Source organism: Pinus tabuliformis, chromosome 7 (genome assembly GCF_031772625.1).
Source record: "Pinus tabuliformis cultivar Carrire ecotype Pingquan chromosome 7, CPIR1, whole genome shotgun sequence".
Lineage (NCBI taxonomy): Eukaryota > Viridiplantae > Streptophyta > Pinopsida > Pinales > Pinaceae > Pinus > Pinus tabuliformis.
Genome location: NC_142293.1, coordinates 385,074,982 through 385,097,175, shown reverse-complemented (window position 1 = coordinate 385,097,175; position 22,194 = coordinate 385,074,982). Strand labels below are relative to the sequence as shown.

The following is a 22,194-nucleotide window of genomic DNA, read 5'->3' as shown; positions in this document are numbered from 1 at the left end:
ACTTTTGTATGTTTACTATGCAACAACAGAGAGATCCTAAATCTAGGATCAAACAGATTAATGAAAAGTTTAAATAAATCCATACATGGAAATATGTAGAAAGAGGAAATATGTGAAAGGAGAAAGATGAATTATTGAGACAACTGGTGTCTCCACATCCTTCTCAAATTTCCAAAAAGAAGTTCCATAAAGGAGCCAATAATAAATATGCTCCTATAGATTTGTATATGGAACATGACACAAGCCATGAAGCTAGATAGAGCTTTAGAAAGGATAAATAAAGTTTCCTAAAGTTGCAAATCAAACAATAGAACATTTTGAAGAAAGCATTCACTGTTATTAAAGAACTAAAGATAGAGCTCAAAGAAATAAGAGAAGAAATAAACAAGTCTTCGGGGGTTGAATTATCACGAATATTTGAAGAATCCTTGCACATATCATATGGATACAGAAGGAGACCTTCAAGCAAGAAAATGACGGAGGCATCTGAAGAATCTGAAAATATGAAGGACACTATGATTCAGATTCAAACCAGCCAAAATAACAATGCCAATTAAAACCTGCTTTTTTGACCTTTGGAGGATCCAAATTCTACATCAAATTATTGTTTCTCCTGCTAGAGGTAAAACCTTATGAAATTGATTGTTTGGTCGATTCTGGATGTTAGTTGAATCTGTTAAGGAAATTCATTCCACAATTCTATTGGGAACATGCTACTATCATAGGAAGGGCAGTAGATGGAACAAGCATATAAATAGAAGGCCAAACAAAATATTTCCCATTAAAGGTAAGAAATTGTCACTTTAAGATCTCCTTCCATTGTGTTAACCAGGCAGCAAATGATTGCATACTAGTATCAGGGCTTCTTGAACTAGTTGATCCTGTTACTATAAACAAAAAATAAAGAATGTTTGAATTTCACATTGATGGGATAAAAGTAAAAACTCCTTTACTTTTAGTGGGGAGGAGTCGCAACAGATAAATGGAACATTTAATCACTACTCAGAATCATATTACCTCTAGTGATGTAAACAAAATGTAGAGATGCATATCTTATGCTCAAACTCATGGAGAAGTTTTAAACCCCATCAGTGAAAATATCATGAGAGATTGTACCTCATTAACCCCTATTGCATTCTGGCATAGGGAAAAAAAAACAAATTCACTCCCCTACAATACCCTGGTCAAAGTATATCTTTAGAAGGCTTCAACGACCTTGATGAGTCCATTAGAAATTAAGACATTCCAAGAAGAAATAGTCGACCTATTGAATAAATTTTTCATAGAGCCTTCTAAAATTTCATTCACATGTAAAAGATTCTATGTCAACAATAACTCCAAAAAGAAAATGGGAAAGTCGAAACTAGTAATAAATTACAAGCCTTTTAACAAAGCTTTGCATGATATCAAGTATCCTATTCCTAATAAAATATATTTGTTGCAAAAGATAAAAGGAAAACCAATCTTGAATAAGTTTGATTTGAGGTCTAGATTTTATTAGATTGGCATAGTCCCATAGGATATGCACAAGACTACAATTGTAGTTCCTGACAGACACTACCAATGGAAAGTTATGTCATTCAGACGAAGAATGCTCGCAGTGAATTTTAGAAAGTTATGTCATTTAGACGAAGAATGCTCGCAGTGAATTTTAGAAGAGAATGGAAGATATCTTCAAAGAATATTCTTGGATCATAATTTATATTGATGATTTGCTAATTTGTTCTAAGAGTTTATAAGAACATCTAAAATATTGCTTCTCATAAATATGTCCTTCGAGATGAAACAAAAAGCATTCATATATATATATATATATATATATATATATATCCAAGTTCAAGATGAAAGGCATGGATGTGACTTTAGAGCCACATAAAGTGTCTTAGAGAAAATAGCAAAAGTAGTATATGTTATGAAGAAGTGTCCATACCCTCTACAACCAAAAATTATTCGAAAATGTCTCAAAGCACTAACCATAAAAAGTGAGCTAGGATTTCATATTGCAATTCATATGGAATCCTCTTCCCGTTCAAGAGAATTCTCATCCTTAGGAATAAACATGGGGGCTTCAATCAATGAACCTCTGACATATAACGTGTGTTCATGGCATACTAAACAATACCCTTAATTTGACTACATATTGGAATGTATGTTAAAAAATCACTTTATTTAACCCCCTACCAATACGAACCCAATACACCTTCCCAATTTAAAAAACCCCTACTTTCACTAGATATTGTAGATATCCAAATTTTCATTAACATTTTTTATACCCCTTTTATATTTTTTCATTAACTTTGAGCTCCATTTTTTATACACAACATATAAAAACACTTTACCCATATTATATGCTCAATATATTATGTCAATTTTTCCTATATATTTCCCCCTATATGAACGCACATGGTATGGTATTGCTCCCCTAGTGAATCCCCTGTGGGACTAAATGGGACCAATAAAATCATTTCGCCCATGCCTAACCACTCAGTTATTAACTTTGGATGTTATTCTACATAAGAAACAAGGTTTTCCATCCAATTGTTATCGAATTGGGTTAATGCTAAGCAAGGAGAAGATGCATCCCTCAACCCAAGGTATGTGTTCATCTCCAATTCCCTTTCAAAAATTTGAGGGGGGACAATTCATTTGCATCAGGGAAAATAATAAATAAGGGGCTCATAACCTATTAAGGTTTGATGTGTGTCCCATCATTATTTGATAATGTGGGAAGGTTTGGTTGACTCAATTGACTAGACCCAATAGTCAATGTGGGAAGGTTTGCTTGAGTCAATGACTAGAACCAATTGTTTAGAAGAATATGAAAGCCGATCAACTGTATAGTCAATTCAACCAACAAAAGTAGTTAGACAACTGCAAATACCTTATAATAGATTTTTCAAGTATAAATGTGTGACTTGCATAACATAGAAGAGTGAGATTGTTGTTTTTGTGTTTTAATAATAAAGTGCATATTGTTGGTTGTCCCATTACTTTGTGTTCTTTTCCATCTCTTATTTATGTGTGTACTTGTATAATACTGTGTGCCTTGTTGTATATTGCTCTATTCAAGGATACTAGTGGTAATTTTTACCCACAAGACCCTAGATTTCAAAACTACTTCTATCTCTAGTAGTTATTGAACATGAATCTATACAATCATGCACACAAAGATGTTGAGTTTGGAAGTGTTAGAAATCGAGATAATATTGAAATGGGTGGTGAATTAATATTATGACAATTTAAAATCCTTCTTTAATGAAGTAAAGAATACTTAACACCAACAACAACACTAAATAACACATCAAACTCAAAAATCAAGACACAAGATATAACGTGGAAATCCAACTGGGAAAACTACCAATTATCTTTCTACTATGATGTAATTCAAGCTCCAAATTCAAGTACATCAATTTGTAGTCTACTACCCACTAGAACACTTCATTCCTCTTTCTTGCTGCAAGAACCAACTTGTTGGTTTCACAAGCTCCAACCTGAATGAAGCTCCAACTCCCCAATTTATCAGCACCCACCAAAAGGAAGCTTCAACTCCCTATTATGCAACAACCAACTTGCACACCCCTCTTGATCCTTCTTTAATAAATTTTTCATACTCATATGATGAAGGATTTCCTTATTCAAAAGTAATTCTTTGCCATGCTCACAATATCACCTTTCTCAATACACCTCTAATTCCTATTACATTCCCATATTTTGCTCATTCTCTGCTGCTTATAAAGATTTTATGGTTGAACACATGAAGTTGCACACCATTGCTAGACCTCCTACTATTTCCTCCAACAGTTGGAACTAGTTTAACTCAGATTAACTCAGTTTAATTGAATTAAACTATTACAACTCAAATTAAACCCAACCTAGGCTCCTAAAATTTAGGAGGCACTCTACATGATTCAAGTTAGGCTTTCAACCTGAATTAACTGAGCCAACTAAGTGAGCTGAATTAACTGAACCAACTACGTGAAATTAACGTAGTTAACTCATTATCGTTGTCTTGTGATATGGAATTACAATTTTCTCCTAATTTAACTAAAGGGAAATTTAAATCATGATTTTTTTGTTTCCATTTTGAACATATGTTACAGTTGTAGAAGATGATATGGTAAACCTAGCCCTTCTAGGCCTTCCCAAGAGTTGGCACAACTACCAAGATTCAATAAATGGGAGGGAGAAACTACCAAATTGGGAACACTTATGGTCTGATTTGGTACAGGAGGAAATAAGGCGAAATACGAGAGATGAGACTTCATCCAAGTGTGAGGATGAAGAAAATTGTGCCTTAGATGGTGTTGAAGCCCCGAAAATCGGGTCGACAATAAGGGGGATACCCACCTGGTCCGGACCTTGGTTGGCAGCTCCTTATCCGTTTGGTATAGCGGGTCCGACTAGGGATAATGGGACCAGTTTCCCAATCTAAGGGTGTGTGTGTGTGCAGAGTTGGATGATGCTGATCTAAGAGTTCTAATCTAAGCTACTTTAATCTAATTCTATGATTTTGTAATCTAATGAAAACAACACATCTAATCTATGCTAACCTGGGATGTATTTCTTCTATTATGCGATCTAAAGAGATTTCAAACAATAACTGGTAATAAAGATCATTCAGCTATCATAAGAATGAAAATCAATTAAGATGAACCACTTTGCATAAAAAGTTAGGCAAAACAGTTGTGAACAACATATCGCATAATAAGTTATTCATATATCAAACATAAATAAATGACTCCACCGTACAAAAGTGCCAAATGGTAACTCACACATTCATGCAATAACATATAAACAACTAAAAACTGTATATCACTTTAAGAATATAAGCAGAAATGATCAAGAGATAAAAGTACCATTTATGACAGGTCCTACTCATAAGCTTCAAGCAACAATGATTTATCTCTACTTGTTCTAATATCTACTAAGAGTACAGAAGTGCAACATCAGTAGCAGACATCAAATGCAAACATTAATAAATCTCTATCCATCCATTCATCAAAACCTCCTCTGAGGGTGCAGAAGTGCATGTTCTGAGGACAAGTTTTTGACAAATTTCTGGACCCTTCTCTAAATGCATGAGAAGGGTTAAAATACTACTTCCTAATTCTAATAATAGTTTATTTACAAAATTTATGATGCGGTTTTCAAATGACCGTCCTTTTTCTAATCTAATTTTTAAGAAAAAACAACATTCTAAATAAAGTTACTTCTGAATCTGATCTTTAAAGCTGCATGCATTCATCATGGGTTTGAGGAGAGTCGGCTGGCTGACTTCTGCTTTGAGCTGGGCTAAGAAAACGGAATCTATGAGAGCTGGCACCACTTTCTCGGTCGCATTTATGATACACTTCACAGTCATCTGCTGACTATGCGGCTTCACCAAGTATGTCGAGTAACACTCCCAATTTAACCTGTCTAGTGCTTGGACCCCTTTTTCTTTTTCCGGCGCCTTCAGTTTCCATTCTGCTTGTTCTGCCTCCCTGATTTGATCGTCCCACTCGTTGAAGAGAAAAGCTGAGCCCACTTCTTGTGCTACCTGTGTATTGCTCACAGGTGTTTTTGGGGCCTATCCTTCAAGATTGATCAGTTCATTGAAGGTTTCCCATTCTTTATCTAATTTTGTTGTGACGGGTGGTGCTTCAATGATAAGAGGGGGGACATCTCTTGACGGGGAGGCGATGACTTGCTGCTGTGGAAATTCCATTGACTGAGCGGTGTCCTTAGATGACTCTTCGCCTCTATCTTGGTCGTTTTCGGATTTTTTAGAATGCTCAGGCATCTCTTGTCCAGTCTTAGATTTAGATCCGGAAGCGCTTGAATTCCCACTAAGGCTAATGCTTGGAGTAGGTTCTCTGGCAGGTAGTTGCAGCTTTTCTAGAGGAACACTGGCTAGTCTTCTTTCCCTGTATACCATGAATCTTTGGAGGTCATCTGGAGACAATCGTGATTGAGCTTCCCACAAAATTTCCTGGAGTGAGTTTTTATTCTGAAATAAATCATCAAATAAATCCTTCTTTCCAACGAATACTTTTATCTTGACGTTCGTTGTGAAGTCTTGGGCAACTTCATTTGGGTCAAATGGCCTTGCCAAGAATTTAAATAATTGTAGACACGTCACATTCTCCACTTCGGTGAACGCGTGACCTACATCGAACAATGAAAAGGCCCCACAAGCTACAGGAAACTGGGGCCATATGGCCTTCTTTTTGTCTTTTAGGTCTTTGGTTAGGCCACCTTCTGAGCAGGTTTGATATGCAATTTCTCGAGCCAGCAGTTTGTCAGGAATATACAAAGGTAGGACATGAGGAGGGACGGTGCTTCCAAATACTCTAATATAGGTGAACCATTCTTCTCCGAACCATCTTGCGATGGGGATGATATCTATCTGTGCCTCAGGTGAGCACCTCGGGGGTTCTTTATCATACATCATTCTATACATGGGTAAGATAAGCCCGTGACAAATTTGGTAGAAATGTGGAATGAACTGAGAATCCCATAATATCTTATGATAAACATGGATGGGTAATGGGTCCTGAGTTGTCCATTTCCAACCCATAGAGGGAAATTTAGACACATAACAAATAGAATCCATAACATATGCGGATAGGTAAAAAGGAGGATAGATCCTTTGAGACATGGATCTTTTAGACCGGTAATTGATAATAGCCGTGAATAGGTTATCAGAAAAGATCTTGGCCCAATCTATAATAACGACATTTGTGGCAGCATCAATCAATGGTAACCATTCAGACGAAAACTTATTGATATCTGGCATACTAAATAATCTACAAAGCATGGCCGTAGCAAAACAATACGGAGAGGTGAGGGAACCAGTGCTATACATACCGTTTTTATCCTTTTTGAGCGGTTCATCTTTTCTGGACCAATCTTTAGTGGTCTCTGATAGGTTTGGGTTCTCCGCCACAAATTTTTTAATGAATTGTGCATTGTAAGTCACCTACGGTTCAGGAATATGATACATGAGCTTTAAGTCTTGTGCAGCGAATGACCCGATGAGTCCATGTCCTTGAATCTTGAACTGTCTGTCGTTCATTTTTGCATTGTCAAGTATCCACTTGATCATATCCGTATATGGGAGAATTTTAGGCCTTGCTGCTATCCGATGAAGGAATGAGCACGCTAGTTCTTCTAAGGATGCTTCGGAAGAGCCTTGTGAATCTGCGACAGCGGTAACCTTCATTATTCTGGGGTTTTCTTCTTCAAGCAGTCTGTACATGCTTTCCCACGTCGATATCCCTGCGTCTCTGCTACAAGCTGTGTCTGTATATAAAGGTGCCATCTCCTTCACCTCAGAGCCCTGAGCCTTACTTTTCTTTCCCATTTCTTCCTGCGTATGGCTTGGTATCGCCCTTCGTTCTTCGTTCCTGTAGCTCACAAATGGAAATGATTTGATCAAGAAAGGTGATGGGAGAGTCTTAAATGCAACAGATATATCAAATATGCCACCTTACGTGAAGTAATTCTTTGCAAAAGCACGCGTCTACATTTAATAGATGACAACTAATTCCTTTATTATCATTAAAAGCACATGATCTTGAGTCAGATTATGGTAAGTGGCTTTTCTTGAATAGTGCGCCCGAAAGATTTGTGATGGAGTGATTTTGCGATTTGGTTCGCAATCGTCGCAGATCGCGACATCGTATTATCGCACCATCGCGCTCTCGCACCGACTCACAAATATAACATCGCAGAGTTGATTTGGCTTAACATCGCAACCATCGCTTTATCGCGATATCGCAACATCGCAGATCACGGAAGTTTTATGCTTGTCATATTTTGTTAGCCCATTCCCTGCGATATGCGATCTTGCGATTGGGGTTATCGCAAATCGGAAAAATCTTGAAGTCTTTCGCATTGGCATTACCTTATTGCAATGCGCTATATCGCTTAGCATGAGAATCTTGCACATACCAGGATTATACCCTAATGGAGGTGTTTTTCTGTCATTTTATGATGCGACTTTTTAAAGATTTTTCTTATCATAAACTTAAGTTTTAAAGTATTCAAAAGATCTTCCTAAGCTTATGATGGTAACCTTATTTTGAAGAAAGGAAACTCTTGCTTTTCCTAAATTTTAACTAAGGGTCCCCATTCATTTAGTATTTTGGACAAAACTTAAATGAAAAAGGGGGGGGTTGTTGCTGGCCACAATAGATGGAAAGAAAAGAACGGAAAAGGGAAGAAATCCCAATCCAAAGGAGAATTCAGTCAAGGGGGGAAGAAGAAAGACTTGTCCAAAATCAAGTGCTTTCCCTGCCATGAACTCAGACACTATGCAACGAAGTGTCCACATAAGAAGGCAAGCAAGAAAACCTCAGGAGGAGCAGAAGGTGAAGCCTTGGCTTCAAACTTCGAGCTTGACTTCACTCTCAGTGCATGCATGGAAAGCACAATGATGGGAAGCGTGTGGTACTTGGATTTGAGTGCCTCGTTCCATATGACAGGGAACAAAGAATTTTTTAGTGCTTGGAGGAGAAATATATCCAGATGCACATCGAGATGGGAGATGATGGAAGGTACAACGCGACCGCGATTGGTAGAGTCACCTTTCATAGGGAGTCGAGCTCCCCTCTCAGGCTCAATGATTTGATGGTTGTCTCAGGTCTAAAGAAGAATCTAATCTTCGTTGCAGAGTTGGAAGACCGTGGTTACAATGTGATCTTTAGCAAAGGGAAATCATTCTTGAAACACATAGCCACAGGACAAGCGAAGCATATTAGGGTTTATGTGAAGAACCTATACAAGCTAGATGTGGAAGATCATGCTACATTGAGCACAAAGGCAAAGAAGGTGCGGAGACATGATGTCAGCAAACTATAGCATAGAATACTTGGCTATTTGCATCATGTTGCTTTGAATATTATGCAATAGATTACCACATGCCTCCCTAAAGAAGCACTAAAGCAGCAGGATACATGCAAAGGGTGTACCTTGGGGAAGTACACAAAAGCCACTTTCCATGATCAAGACAACAAGGCACATGCATTCCTTGAAAGGATCCACTTTGATGTCGGTGGACCCTTCTTGACAGCCTCTACTGCCAAGCACAAATATTATTTTATCTTTGTAGATGATTTCTCATGGAAGTGCTAGATCTTCTTCATGCAAAAGAAATATCAGGCATTCTCCAATTTCATTGAATTCAAGGCACTTGTTGAGAAAGAAACCTAGAAGAAGGTGAAGGCTCTCAGGAGTGATAATGGAGGTGAGTATGTGTCGAATGAGTTTAAAAATTTATGTTCAAAGGAAGGTATTCGGCGAGAGTTGATAGCACCCCACAACCCACAGTAGAATAGGGTGGGTAAGAGGAAGAACTATAGTATTGTGAGAGCAACAAGGGTGTTGTTGCATGACCAAGGCCTACCTCTACACTTGTGGGTTGAAGCATGAAACACAACTTTCTATTTGCAGAACAAGAGTCCTCATCGAATTCTTGGCATGAATACACTAGAGGAAGCTTTCTCGGGGAGGAAGCCTGATGTGTCACACTTTAGGACTTTTGGAGCCTCACTTTACTACAATGTCTCCAAATAGTAAAGGAAGATGCTAGAGCTAACAAAAAGGTTTGGTATATTTGTGGGGTACACAGAAACTCCTCACAACTACCGTGTGTACTTTCCATCCTTCAGAATGACAATTGTACGAATGGATGTGAAGTTTGATGAGGAGAAGGCAATGAGATGTTCCCTTGAGAGGCAGTTGTAGTTGCAACCTGATCATGAGTTTTTGGCTCCAAAGGAAGAACCTCAGGAAGTTGTGGAGTAGCCACAAGCTGAGGAGCAAAGAGTGACGACAACCACTCAAGCAGAGACATCCAGAGAAGGAAGGAAAAGAACCATGGATGATGAGAGATTATTGCATGATGCTAGAGATAATGTGGAAGCACCCACTTCATAGCGCAGACAAAGAAGGTCACATGATTGGTACACTGGTTACATGGCTATGATGACTGAGCTTGTAGAGATTGAGCCATCTTCATTCGAGGAAGCAGTAGAACAACCTGTATGGGTTGATGCAATGGTAGAGGAATATGATTCCATTATCAAGAACAGTTTTTGGGAAGTGGTCCCAAACCAGAAGATAAATCAGTGGTGGGTCCGAGATGGATCTTCAAGGTAATTCATGTAGGAGACGAAAGCATAGAGAAGTACAAGGCCAAATTTGTGGCCAAGGGATTGTCTCAAGTTGAGGGAATTGACTATGAGGAGACCTTTTCTCTAGTAGCAAGGTACTTATCCATCAGATCAATTCTAGCACTGATTGCACAGGTGGGGTGGAAGATCCACCAGATGGATGTAAAGACAACCTTCCTTAATGGAGTTATTGAGGAGGAAGTGTACATTGAGCAACTAGAAGGCTTTGAGACTTTTGACCGAGAGTCGAATGTGTGTAGACTCAAGTGAGCATTGTATGGATTCAAGTAAGCACCCTGTGCTTGGTACACCAGGATCGACAACTATCTCACTGGATTGGGCTTCACCAAAAGTGAAGCAGATGCAAACCTTTATGATATTGTGGTAGAAGGTAAATTATTGATTATTGTTTTATATGTTGATGATTTAATTTTAACAGTGATGAGAAGTTGATGAGATCTTGCAAGGAGGGCCTTGCAAGAGAATTTGAAATGAAGGACATGAGACTCATGCACTACTTTCTTTGTTTGGAAGTATGGAAAGGATATGGGGAACTATTTGTCTCTCAAGGCAAGTATGCTAATGAGATACTGAAGAAGTTCCACATGGAGAGTATCAAACCCACAAAGATTCCTCTAGCTATTAGTTGGAGGAAAGAGAATGCCACTTCAGGTGAGGAAGTGGAAGATACCATTTATCGGAAGCTTGTGGGTTCACTCATGTATCTTGTGAAAACACGACCATATATCTATGCACTTAACCAACTGATTCAAGCTATGGTTAAGCCAACCAAGTCGTTTTGGAAGGCAAATAAGCATGTTCTTCAGTACCTCAGACGAACCACCCAGTTTGGACTATGGTACATACAGGAAAAGGGAGTGAAGCTTCAAGGCTTCACATATACAGATTAGGAGGGGAGTCCATCATACTAGAAGAGTACATTAGAAGGAATTTTCATTGTTGGGTCTGCAACTATTTCTTGGTACAACATGAAGCAAATATTTGTGGCCTCGGCTCAGCATAAGTAGAGTACATGGCTTCCATTCAAGCGAAATGTGAGGCGATCTGAATAAGGAAGATTCTTGTGGGACTATTTGGTCAGATGATGGATCCAACTGTGATCTACTCTGATAATCAGAGTTGTATCAAACTCTCTGAAAATCCTGTATTTCATGATCGATCCAAGCATATAGATATCTGGTATCATCATCTACGAGATTGTGTGCAGAGGCGAATTATGTTGTTGGAATACATTCATACAAAGCAACAAGATGCAAATATTTTGACAGATTCTTTGTCAAGAGGCAAATTCGAGTTCCATAGAGGCAGGATAGGGGTAACCGATAATCCCTTTCTTGCTGAGAGGGAGTGTTGAAAATGCAACAAGAAAATCTCAGTTTGACTTTACCTTTGTCAAACTAGATAAAATTCGAATTTCCATTTCAACAGAAATCATAGAGGTATTTAACAGAGGTGACAAGGCACTTGTCACTCAGTTAAATGAGCTACGAGTTGGGGAAGTTTGAGTTCAGTTCAGTATGATTGATTGCTAATTTGTAGCAATTTATTTTACTTAAATTCAGTTATGGTCAATTAAACTAGTTCTAACTGTTGGAGGAACTAGTGGAAGGTCAAGTTGTGGAAGTGTAACTTCAACTCACTTAGTGATCAACCAATTAACTAATCAATTAGCCCAAAATCACTGATGCATGCAGAGAATTTGAGTCACCCAGTTGAGATGGAGATTCCAAGGTAGTGTACTATTAGTTGTAGACTATTTCGAAGTGTACAGGTGGTGCACGAGCCTAGAAGGATTGCACAATTCCAATTGGGGAATTTCTTAATTAATAGGGGCCTAATTCCTCAAGGAATAACATAAGGAAATAAAAGCTTGGAGGGCTTGAAAATTGGCTAAGCGTTGGCAAGAGTCAGTCAGTGAGGCAAAGGGATAGACTATATACTTGTAGGTTGTGCTTAGACTTGAGCACCATATGTATTTCATCTCTATTCTTTGATTAATGCAATACAAATAGGAAAGAGTTTTGAGAAATTGCTTTCCCCCATATTAACATGCCACGTGTTCTGTGTGATTTTTAGATTTGGCCCACATTGCGTTGCGACATGGACTAGCAGTCCATCGGACTAGCTCGGGTCAGATTAGTTATATGTAAATATATATAGTATACACGAATATGTTTTTTTATTACTTATGTTAAAGTTTCTATCGCTCAGAAGATTTTCATATATATATGTATTACATACACGCCTTATAACACATGTCTTTCGACGGTTGACAACTCGCACGTGCCCACCACAAGTCATGATTCATTGGATCGAGAGATCCAAACGTGTGTTGTGCCACCCCATCGAAACCAATGAGAGCCACAATCGATACACTGGTGGACCTCCCCCATGCTATACTCTGACGTCAACCCTACCAACAACCACACAAATTAACGTCGTGTAGTCTAACGAGGCAGAGGAGTTGCCTGGAAAGTTATGGAAATTCGGGTTATATTTGGAGAAAATCCGGCAAAGATTTTTGTAAATCCAAGTTATAGTTGTTAAGCTTCAAAATTTGAGGTGTCTTAAATGTTTTTGATGGTGCTGAATCCATTTCCACCATCAAAAATACGATTCAAACACTGCTTCTACAATATGTTTTGAAATTCTTTTACTCGAATTCCAGCCACTTTTGCCCGTCCAGACAATTCCTCCGCCTCGTAACGTGGGGTCTAAGCACCGAGGGTGGCTAGCCTGATTGTGAGAAGTGGACCTATTTCATATCATATGAAAACACTTCGTATGGATCACAAATCTCGGCATATATTATACACAAAAAATCACATGCATTAAATCCACGTCACATGTCTTATATAAACCAATCACGTATTTTAAATCGCCGCCACATAGTATATACAACACATTGTATGTATCAAACAAAATCCAAGCCGCTCGTGACACCCATAGTTCATAATCCTTAGGTAGGGAGGTTCCCACCATACAATGTGCCACCTCATCAAATTTCCATGATGCTTGTGGTCGAGTCTCTGGTGGGCCCAACCAACAGTGATGCATACAATCGTGAGGGCTTGGATGCTCGATAACAAGGCGAGCCTACTTAAGCTTTCTCCCCATCGGGCATGTTAACAATGATGAACTTGTGGTGGGGTTTAAGCTTGATACCAGATGTTTCCAGAACTAGGAGGGGCTAACCAAGGCCCACCCCTATCAGGGCTTCCACCATTGATACTTACTTAGCATGATTATGATATAAATGAATTTTAGCATCAATAATTTCATTATATTTAAACAGAGTTTCCGCCAGCTATCACTTACGACACTAGGGTTCTCAGCGATAGAAAATTGTTTATAAGAATCATAGTGACTGTTGTTACCATATAACAGTCTTAACCATATTCAATTTCGATTAATTGCTGTTAACTATTAATTGTCCATTAACCCAAATTAAATGCCAAAAGGCTTTCTGAATTTTGAAATTGATATTGCAAGACATGCCGAGAAAGAAAAAGGGTCCATCCTCTCCACGCTAGCTCATGTTAGACAATACATTATTAGGTTACAAAACCAAACTAGATAACAGACGACCACATTCAAGATATCGAAGACGTTCGTTCAGAATAAAGAGCTTAGAGTCTCACATGGGATAAGACGGCTCTCTTTTGCTTGGACTTCTGAAAACTTTGTTTATCAATAAATAATTTGTGGAGTAAATGATTTGCAGAGCCGAAGTACCTGATCCTGAGAAGAAACCAATTGTATTAGCTATTGTATTATTATTATTGTAGGATGCGAAATGCCAGTGACAGAAGAGCAAGCCAAACACTACATAAAGCCATGCAGCAGCAGAGAGCATGACATTGATATATTAGACTCTTCAACACACACTACACTGCACAAAGCCATGCAACAGAGCGCACGACATTGATAAGTATACTCTCTATTCTACTACACATATTGCTACTCAGACAGACATATTAGAAGGCATTATTTATTTACTGAACGCTCCTCCTTCCGTTACTATGGTGTTAATTTTATACAGCAGAACTGCCTCGTCCTCCTATTCACCAGCACACTATGAAGAATGGTGCCTACCGGGGAGTTTGTCGTTTCCACCCTTCTTCTTGCTCCCGCCAGTTTTCCTTTGGCCGTCTTCCTCCCCTTCTTCGCTCGACTGAAGATGCAAGTAATCAAGAAACGTCGTTATCAATCAAGAAACATAATTATCAAATGCCAATAATCAAGAAACGTCATTAACAAATGCCAATAATCAAGAAACATCATTATCAATCAAGAAATAAATGCCATAGAAACCCGTGTTGTCGCTATCAATGAACAAAGAAATTAGTTAAGAGAGAGAAAGAGACTTACAGAGCTGGAGTCAGGGCTGTCTGTGTTGTGAAACTTTCCTGGTAAACCTGTGTGTAGTTGTTTCTCAGTTTCCCCAGCGGTAAAATATTGTCCCTCGTAACCAGGAGGGCGAACTTGGCCGTGTTCAGCGGCCTGATTGTGGGTGGCAGCACCATGCTGAACAGCAGCAGCTGGATGATGATAAGGTGCAGTCTGAGCTTGATTGGGGGGTGAAAAGCAGGAGCCTGCATCATCTGGCCATCGTGCCTTTTCTCCTTTTTCTCTTCCTTCTTCCTGCCGAACAGATCGAACAGAGCGTGGTCCTGCTTCTCTGGCGCTTTTCCAGCCATGGCACTACAAATTTGAAAAGCTATCAACCTGCAAATTCAAATATAAAGTGTAAACATCAGAGTGAATAAACAACACCAGATATGATGAATGAAGTCGATGAAAGGAAACGAGAAGAGCGTGGGTATTTATAGGGCTATGAGCCGTGTATAGTTCGCTTCATTAGGGTTGCTGCCGCCGCGTGGAGGATAACTTTGTGTGTGGGCACAGTCAAAAGTCTGCAACTACGAAGGTAACTTCAGCTGCAAGTCACTGGGCAGTAAGAATTTAGATAAATCTCCTGTGGTCTTAATATTATGATAGTAAGAATTTAGATAAATATCATGTGGTCTTAATATCATGACTGTTTTTACCTCTTGATTTTGGTCCAGATGAGGGTGGTTTTTTTATAAAGATTTTTATGAATTATTTTTTATTAGATTATAGATTTTGATAATATTTTAGAATGGTTATAGATTAAATTAATTGTAAATTTTGGTAATATTTTGAAATATGATAGAATATAATATTTTTATCTATTAAATTTTAAATTATTTCAATTGTTCGACCTCCCTCTCGTAAGTTTAATAGATTATCGTAAAAGTAATTTTCTTTTAAAGGTAGTGATTTGCTGCTAGTATCGTGTTATGATGGAGAAGGATACGGAAAGAAAGTCATATGTGGTTGAAAATCACAATGTTTAAATAAAGTCAAAGTCATATAATATGTGGTTGAAAATAAAATGTTTAAATTAAATGATATAATATGTGGTTGAAAATAAAATATGTGGTTGAAAATAAAATGTTTAAATTAAGTGATATAATATGTGGTCGAAAATAAAATGTTTAAATTAAGTGATATAATATGTGGTTGAAGATTAGAACTCAAAAATAAATAAGTTTGAAAAGTAATGAAGAATAGTTAGGTTATTATTTTTTTAAATTTTTTTTATAATTTTAATTAAAATGTTTTGAAAAGGTAAAGTTATTTAAAATTAATTAAAATTTAATTTTAATTTTTTATTATTATTTTTTTTTAACTAAAAAGTTTTGAAAAGATCATTTTTTAAAATTAATTAAAATTTAATTTAAATTATTATTATTATGAAATTTTATATTTAAATAAACTTTTATAATAATAAAATTACTATGATTGGGAAGACTAAAGATAATAATAAAATTGCTCTTCACAATTGGAATTCTTATCTTAAAAAACTTTATGAATCTCCAAATGTCATGGATAATTTGGAAACCCTACTCACAATGAAAGAAGTTTTCTCTTTAGAAGACATTAAGTTTGGGGTTAATCGCCTCGCTAATGGGAAAGCTAAGGACATTGAAGGTTACCAGGCGGAAATCTTAAAAATTGGAGGTCATGTCCTCATCCCCCATATCCACAAGCTTTTCAATCAAGCAGTCAAGCAAGGGTTCCCTAAACCTTGGACTGAGAGCCTCATTATCCCTATTTTTAAAAGTGGGGATACAAATAACCCCTCTAATTATCGGACAATTATGATTAGCTCTCTCTTAGCCAAGTTATATGGTAGTATTCTGGAAAAGAAGTTAAGCATATGGCTTGAAAGTGAAGGTAAGCGGGCTAAAGGCCAAGCAGGTTTCAGAAGGCATCACTCAACAACAGACCACCTCGTTACGCTTAGGATCATTGCGGAGGAATGTCGTAATGATAAATCCAATTTATTTTGTTGCTTTATGGACTTTAGAAAGGCTTTCGATACGATTCCTAGATACAACCTTTGGAATAGATTAGAAGAGCTAAAGGTTCCTCTCGAGTTGAGAGCTGCCGCTATAAGGTTATACGAGAATGTAATTGCCAAGCTAAAGAGCAATGAGGGGTGGTCGAAAGATATTAAGTGTGACATCAGAGTTAAACAAGGTCGCCCCCTCTCCCCTACCCTAGTTGGCATTTACATTGATAAGCTCGAAGGCTATTCAGAGGAAGCAGGATGTGATGACATGATCTTAGCTAGGATAGTCGTCATCCTTCTTCTCGATGCTGACGATATTGTTCTTTTCACAAGGTGCCCATCTGATCTTGATATGCAACTCAGGCTTCTTAAGGATTTCTGCACTACCATGAGTATGACTGTTAACACTGACAAAACAAAAGTTATGATTATCAAATCCAAGAAGGACACTTACGCTAATTTTATGTATGACAATAATAACTTGGAGGAAGTGTATTCTTACAAGTACCTAGGAATTGATATTCATCACAAGCTCAACTGGAACCATAGCATTGAGAAAAGGATTAATGGGGGGTGGAAAGCTCATTTTGGTCTTGAAAATAATTGTAAAATAGCAAACCTCGTAATGTGGGATAAAAAGAAGTTATTCTTTGAAACTCTAGTCACTCCTGTTATCTTATATGGCTGTGAGGTTTGGGTTTGCAGCATCTCCAGAGAATCATGGAGAAAGATTGAGCAAATCCAAAAGCGTTTTATAACTTATAGCTTGAAAATTAAAAGTAATACACCCTATCCTATTCTCCTTATAGAAGCAGGTCTTTCCCCTATTGAGAGCCTAGTTATGATTAGGTTTCTACTGTACAAGCACAAACTCAATAACATAGACGATCATAGACTTCCTAAGCTAGCTTTAAATTCGAGCCAAAACCATATAAGGCTCAATCAGGGGTGCCATAAAGACACAAGGGCCTGGTTAAAATATTGGGAGATCAACGAGAATGATGAATTGCAAAACATAAATAACATTAAAGATATTGTTACTTCTAACTTCAAAGAAAAAATGTGGTGTGAGAAAGATTTAGCGGCTAAAAGAAAATTAAGTTATTATAAGAAGGTCATCAACCCCACCCTAGAAGATCAAAAGTTTCCCTCTATTTTAACTAGCTCAAAGAAGAAAATTAATATAGCAAAGATTAGAATGAATTCTCATGAGCTCCATAGTGAAACAGGTCGTTTGGCAGTTCCTAAAATGCCATGGATGGAAAGGATCTGCAATATATGTGAGAATAGGAACATCGAGGATGAAAACCACTCCCTCTTAGAGTGCCCCGCATACAACCACATTAGATCTCAGTTTCACAATCTTTGTTACAATACTGACCTTCCTAGCCTTTTACAATGTCAAAATTATAGTGAGCTCGGGAGGCTTCTCTCCAAGCTTTTTGAGCATAGGAATAAATTCTTAAATCAAAATAAATAATTTGTTTCTTTAGGTCTGATAGACCAATGTTTGGTCTCAGTGGATGTTAACCATCATCATCATCATCAAGTATACTCTTTTTTTTTAATTAAAATTTATCAAACATAAATAGAATTTTTTTATCATTTAATTTTATGTTATATAATAATTCTTTCCACTTTAAGAAATATATATTTTCATGTTTAATAAAATTAATATAATTAATATATCTATTTATTTTTTGATTAAATTTGCTTGTTATCTATATATATATATATAGTAAACTCAAATTCAAAAATAAATATTTGTTGTTATTTCTATTGTTATGGTAAAATCAACCATCTTTCCTCTTCTTAATTCTAACTCAAAAATATCAATTTAAAGTTGTATTTTTTTCAAATAACCTTTATTATTGTGATTGAAATATGGTATTAACAATCTTTTGTATTTTTTATTATAATTCAACCTAATTTGTATTTTAATTTTTTTTTAAATAAGTATTTTTTTAATTATTTTTAATTCAACCTTATTTAACACTAACATGCAACAATTTCACAATATTGAATTGTAAGCATACCCATATATTATGTATGTTTTGAATGAACCACAACAAATATATATTTGTTTAATAAGCTCACAACAATATCATATTTGCTAATGGAATTTTTTATTATTAATTTGAATATTATAATAAACATTCATTCTGGAGACCCTAATTTCTTCATATTTCCTCCATAAAGAAATTAGCATTCATCTTAGTGATTAAGAAACTTTGATTTTCAAAGGCACATCCCAAACATTTAGAAAATTCACAATGTTTGGAACCAAAGGTCAAAAGTTACCTTTTCATTAGCTTTTGAAGTGTTTATTCTCTCATTCCCTTATTATCCCATTCTCTTATTGACAAATTCGAAGTGGTACAATTCATTTGCATCAAGGAAAATAAATTCATCCTTTTTAATGATGGTTAATGGGTAACTTGTTGGAGTAATCTAGGTGAGGCCCAAGATCAAACCTAACAACTCTCACTATAATACCAAGAATATATCCAACAACAAAGCAGATATACTAGAAAATTATTACTTAGCAAGAGTCGAGACTCCACAAGCATGGGGGAACCTTCTCCTTGAGCTTTATCACAACAGGCCAAAGATGCCCCCCCATGGGATTTGAAACCAGGTGGAGGGGATAATATTCAATTGTACCAAATAAAGTTAAATCAATTGTATAATCTGAAAGAGGGGATCTTAACCTATTAAGGTTTGAGGTGTGTCCCGTTACTACTCAATAATGTTGGAAGGGCTACTTAACTCGGTCGTCTAACCCAATAGTCAATGTGGGATGTGTAAGTTGCTTTACTATCTATTTTCGTATGTAGTCGGCTAATCACATAGTCAATTCAACCAATCAAAGTAGTTAGATAGTTACAAATACTTTCTAACTAATTCTTCAAGCATAAATATGTGACTTGCATAACATAGAAGAAATAGATTGTTATTATTGTGTTCTGAAATAAATTTTATATCGTTGGTTCTCCCATTACTTTGTATTATTTTCCATCTCTTTTATATGTGCATACTTGTATAATACTGTGTGTGTTGTTGTATGTTGCTCTATTCAAGGATACTATTGGTAATTGTCTCCCACAAGTCCCTATATTTCAAAACTGGTTCCATTGTTGATAGTTGTTGAACATGATTATGTACAAATGTGCATACATAGAAGTTGAGTTTCAAAGAGATCCACCAGTGGTGGGAGCATAAGATTAATAACTATCTCAAAAAATATGTAAGAAGAAATCTATTGACTCTGTCTAATGCATGGGCATAATTCTTCACAAAAATTCACAAATGATTTATGGTAGCTATTCCCAAATAATAAGAAAATACATTAATTGACCTACTAATGAATAAACACACTCCAAATAATCAATTAATGCCAAAAATCGCAACGTAGGTTGGACAAACTTGCACAAGAGAGATGAGAATTTTTTTTAGAGATTATTATGAAGAACAAATTGTCAAAGGTGGAAAATCAATTAACACAATCAAACAATTTTTTTATGTTGATCTTGCTTATTTTGTACAATTCCCTCTCTACTACATAAATTTATGTTAGATAAGAGAGTCATTCATGACATCGAGTATTGTGCTACACTCGTTCTCCAACACCCACTAGAAGGGAGCTACAACTCCCTGATCTTGTTTACCATATTTCCATGGTTCAGATTATGTACGCAACTTTTACTCACGGGACTTGTGTATGTATGTGACCCTTATTCACAGGAACCATGTGTACTTTCTCAAACTTCACTTTTTTCATCCATCTATCACTGAACTTCCATTACTTTGTCCACATCCTCTATAGCATTTGTACTAATTTGCATGAGTTCCACAATCATCATAATTTCACAACATCGACTTCAAGTACATCTTTATCAATAAGGTTGTAATCAAGAACAACACAATATCCATAATTCCAATAATCTCCCCCTTTGGACTTGATGGCAACAACTTTGGTGTTTGGACTCCACCTACAAACACCAAGTCTTCACTCCAAACATCACAAACAAAACACTGAGTCTCCTTTCCCCTTTGACATAAAGGGAAAAGGGTTGAACCAAGTTGAATTAAGTACTTTCCTTATAGGTCTGATCGTTGTAGATATGATCCGCTGATATGAACCATGAAATATACATATTGACCATGCTCCCCCCTGAGCATGTGTTGAACTTTTTCAAAATACAAGGCTTTATGACTCAAACAAATATGACCTTTCCTATCATCAATGACGCATGATTACATAAGATACCCATCATATTGGGTTTACATATTGAACTTCAAATTTTACATCAATGTCCCAAATAATGGGAATACACACATATCATGACTGGATCCCAATAGTCCATATATGATTGAATTTTACAATGCTTGACAACATGAATATTTTCATGAACTTTACATCAAGAAACATATATGACACTTCTAACCAAAGACAGGAAGCTCAACAATGAGGTAGTAAGACCATGATAATCATTCACCATATAGGATTCTTCAACATAGGTAACTGATAGAAGCAACATAGATAGTAACATGATCATCCTCAATATGTAAGTCAAGATAGTATGGGTATCAATCTCTACTTGTCAAGTGCATTAAGTAGTATCATCAAATATAATTGCATCATAAGAAACCCAAACATTCTGACATAATCACAACATATATATACATATATATATATATATACATATATATATATATACATATATATATACATATATATATACATATACATATATATATACATATATATATATACATATATATATATACATATACATATATATATATATATATATATACATATACATATATATATACATATATACATATATATACATATATATATATATATATATATATATATATACATACATACATACATACATACATACATATACATACATATACATACATATATATATATATATATATATATATATATATATATATATATATATATATTCTCATCAAACAATGATCAAATCAATTTCGTCATGCAACAGGAAGAGCTTAAGAAACCAAAATGCCAACAATAAGCTTAGTAGATGTTCCCCCTTAGCCTGTTCCAGTTCTTTATCATCAAATATGATCATATCCATCTCATTAATCAACAAATGCACCAAAGAACTGCTTCAATCAGAAATGTTATAATATTTGCAAAAACTCATAAGCTTATCATGAACCAACATCATTATAAGTAACATATGAGCATCATCAATAGACTGTAACAAATCAATGTTAGAACTAGAATGCCAATAATGAACCGATGGAAGCATATGAGTAGCTCCCCCTGAATTTGTGCCACTCTTTTTTCATTACAGAGAATCATACATGATTGTATTGATCAAAATTCATGTATGCATGTGACTGTCTTTCATGAGATCCACGTACAGAAAGTAAACCACTCATGTTTACAGCCCCATCTCCCCCTAAACAAGACATACTCGTTAGAACTATTAGCAGAGTGAAGATGTAGGAATCATTCCTAATTTTTGTCTGAGATATTCAAAGGAATCACGTGGAATAGGCTTGGTAAATATATCTACAACTTGTTCCTTTGAGGGAACATATTCCAACTTGACTTTTTGCTCAAGAACTTTCTCTCTAAGCAAA

General features: G+C 36.2%; 1 pseudogene across 1 annotated transcript; it reads right to left on the bottom strand.

Annotated features, from left to right (window-relative positions):
• Positions 1 to 13,944: 13,944 nt before the first annotated feature.
• On the bottom strand, positions 13,945 to 14,962 carry LOC149247598 (uncharacterized; annotated as a pseudogene). The gene is made up of 2 exons (XR_016265638.1): positions 14,550 to 14,962; positions 13,945 to 14,352 (listed from the first exon to the last, which is right to left on the bottom strand). The product of XR_016265638.1 is annotated as an uncharacterized LOC149247598 (transcript).
• Positions 14,963 to 22,194: the final 7,232 nt, after the last annotated feature.